This window comes from Octodon degus, unplaced genomic scaffold (assembly GCF_000260255.1).
Source record: "Octodon degus isolate 3935 unplaced genomic scaffold, OctDeg1.0 scaffold00132, whole genome shotgun sequence".
NCBI lineage: Eukaryota > Metazoa > Chordata > Mammalia > Rodentia > Octodontidae > Octodon > Octodon degus.
In genome coordinates, this window is record NW_004524708.1 from 90,688 (window position 1) to 94,396 (window position 3,709).

Below are 3,709 nucleotides of genomic sequence, written 5' to 3' on the forward strand. Positions count from 1 at the left end.
CATGTGCATAAGTGCTAATATATGCTCATTGATACAGGTAAGAATTGTGAAGTGATTACACCCTCATGCACACATGTCAATGGAGGTTGGGCTCAGGACCTCAGCTGGTAGCTGTGTCCACAAGCCCAGGATACTGACAGATGCCTTACTATGAGCAGGACAGTGCCTATGCTCATAGTGGAAAAGCCCCTTGGGTGAAAGAACAATATTACCACAGTTCAGAAATCTCAGTGGACATTTTTCCTCAAGTTTTTCACCTTTATGCTGGTAGTGCGTCTAAATGTATGTGCTATTGTCAGTAGGACTCAGAATACCTTCCTTTTGGTGAACACATGAGAAAATACCCTGATGAAAATTTGCAAAGGATCTAAACAGACATTTCACCAAAGACATGGATGTAGCTAAGAAGTCTATGAAAAAGTGCTTAGGGACCAGTGAGGTAGTTCAACAGACTAACATTCCTGATTGGGCAAGCTTACATAAGCACAATGACTACAGTTCGATCCCTGTCACCAAATGCTGCACCAGCCCTGCCCCCAGGACAGGCTGAACCAGCCAGAGTCCGGGTATAGTGGTGTAGCCTGTAATCTCTGTAATCCTCCTGGCTTAAAACAGGAGGATCACTATGAGTCTGATCTGCATAGTGAGACCCTGTAACAACCAAATGTATTTAAAAAAGAAATAAAAGGTGCTTACCATCACTAATCACAGGGAAAGGCAAAATAAACCCACAGCTATAATGACAGCACCCTGTACATGTTAGATAGCCTACAATTAAAAAAAAAAAAAAAAGAAAACAAGCATTAGAGAAAAGGTGTGAACAGTGGCATTTTGTGCACTGTTATTGGTAATGTAGAATGGTAAAACTACAATGCAAAACATTATACAGTTTCCTCAAAAACTAAAACAGCATTGCTTGCTGACTCATCACCTCTTTTCTACTCATATGTTTATCAGTTTCTCAGAGAGAGCCTGTATTCCTAACATCATTCCTGCAATATTTACAAGAACCCTGATGATGAAAACAACCAACTGATTTCCATAATGGTTGCACTAGTTTGCAGTTCTACAGATAATATAGGAGGGTTTCTTTTTCACTGCAGCCAGCATTTTTTATTTTCATGATTTTTTTTATAATAACCATTCTTCCTGGTGTAAGATGGGATCTCAGTGTTGTTTTCATTTGCATTTCTCAAAAGCCAAGGATGTTGAATTTTTTAAATATTTGTCCATTTTCATTTCTTCCTCTGAGAAGTGTGTTTATTTTACTTGCCTGTTCTTCATTGGGTCTTTTGTTTTAGGTGGACTAATTTTTTGAGTTCTTTTTTTTTAAGGTATTAGCCCTCTGAGTAATATCTGACAAATTTGCTCCTTATTCTGTAGCTTGTCCCTTCGCTCAACTAATGGATTCCTTTGCTATGCTGAAGCTTTTTAAATTTGATATAATCCCATTTGCTGATCCTTGTTATTTTTTGTGCAGTGGTCACTGTGCTTAGGAACTCCTTTCCTATACCTATGAGTAAATAAATCAGACAGACAAACTTAAACAATACATTGAGTAAAGCAAATTACAAACAGCACAATGAAAGATGGATAGAAAGAGAAATGGGGAGAGCCAGCGAGATAGCTTAGTGAACTAAAGTGCCTGAAGAAAGTTTAGGCAAGCAAAAGGCCTGCAGTTCGATCCCAGAACCACATGCTGCACCAGCCCCTCCCCGAGGGCTGGCTGCACTGGCCAGAGTCTGGGAGCATAGTGGTGCATGCCTGTAACTCCAGCGCTGGGAGGGCTGAAAGCGGGAGGATCGCCACAAGTCCAATATGTACATGTTCCCACCCTCCAAGATAACCATAATTGCATGTATTATAAAGATATGCTAATAAAAATGTATTCATAATGGATATTACTGGTATCAGTAGAGATATCAGTACAATCAAAACACTGACTTACTTGGAATTTAGATTTCGCAATACGTATAAAAATAAAACTGACATTTTCTGAAAGTTATAACTAGTAAAATCTCATGGATAAACTTGACTGATAAAAATCGTGATACAACTTAATTCATACTAATTAAACTCATTATTTAAAAGAAAAAAGATAAGACAGCCTACATGTCCATCAGCAGATGAAGAGATGCAGAAACTGTGGCTCCTGTATACGGTGAAGTACTATGTCTGTCCTAAGAAGAACTTGTGATGTGGAGGACGTTGCGCTAAGTGAGATAAAAGGATAAACACTGCACAATCACCTTCTTATGAAGAATCTAAAGTGTTCAAACTCAGAAGCAAACTAGAGTAGTGGTTACCAGCATGTAGGAGGAGGGAATAAAGAGAAAAGATGGTTTAGAAAGTACAGAGCTTTAGTTATGGAGAATCAATAAATTATGGAGCTTTGTTAACAACATAGGGCTTATGCTTAACAGTTATCTATTAGCTCCACACCTAGAAGTTTGCTAAGCAGATAGATTTTATGTTATGTGTTTTTACTGCACAATTTTTTTTTCTAAATAAACATTACTTAGAGGTTAGGAGGACATTTTGGATAGTGACGAATATTTTGTTTTATTAATTTTATTGAAAAACAAGTACTAACGAGACAGTTTCAAAACAGGATAGTAGGACAGTTACAATGATTAATACGTTGTATATTGTTTTCTTCTTAGTAGTTATTCATAGTACAAGATGCAGACATGATATCCTGTCCAAACACTATTAGTACAAATCTTACTTCCCATTGAATTAAGAGAAAGAAGCTGTATATCTATCCTATTTTCTATATACAGATATAAAATGGTCCTTCATTAATATCCTCCCTTTTCATTTACCTTTGTCAAAGATGGGTATTCCATTGTCATTTAAATATTATAGGTACATGAATTCAGCAAAATAATCCAATATAGTCCAGTAGTTTTAGTGGGTTATCCGTATGACTGTGCAGACCTCAAAAGTCACCTCTGAAATTGCTGGGCTCCAGACCTTGTTCCCTGCTCTAGCTGTGCTTTCTACCACCCTCTTTTTTTTCCATAATTTTATTGAGAAACAAATAGCAATGAAGCAGCTTCAAATCAAATTAGTAAGACAGTTTCAATAATTAACACATCGCATGTTGTCTTCCTAGTGGTTATTTGTTGTACAAGATGCAGACATGATATCCTATTTACAAACACTATTTGAACAAATCCCTCTATTCATTCAATTAAGAGAATGTACCTGTAGTTAGATAGATATCCTAACTATTTTGAATACACAGATACAAAATGGTCATTCATCTGTATCCTCTTTTTTGTTTAGTTCCGTCATTTAAATCTTATAGGTGTGTGAACTCAGCAAAATATTCCAAAATGGTCCAGTAGTCCTTAATAGTATTGGGTCTTCTACATGACTGGCAATGTCAGAAATTGTTGACCTGAGTCCCCTACAGCTCAGCATAACAACATGGCTTTACTTCTTATACTTCGTTTTTATACTTTTCTGCTGGATGGTTAAGACCAAGATAAAGCCAGACTTATGTAACAAGAATTGTAGCTTTTGGGCCTGATGAGGTCAGTGAAATCCCCTCAGGATTTATCCTGAGATCCTGTACCTCAGTTTGTAGATCTTTTATCAGTGTCAGCCATGTGGATGAGTCACAGCCAATGCTTGGCCAGTGTGCTCTCTGTGAAAGTCTGAGAAAATGTTTTCTCCCCATGTGACTCTCCTTAGGCACACT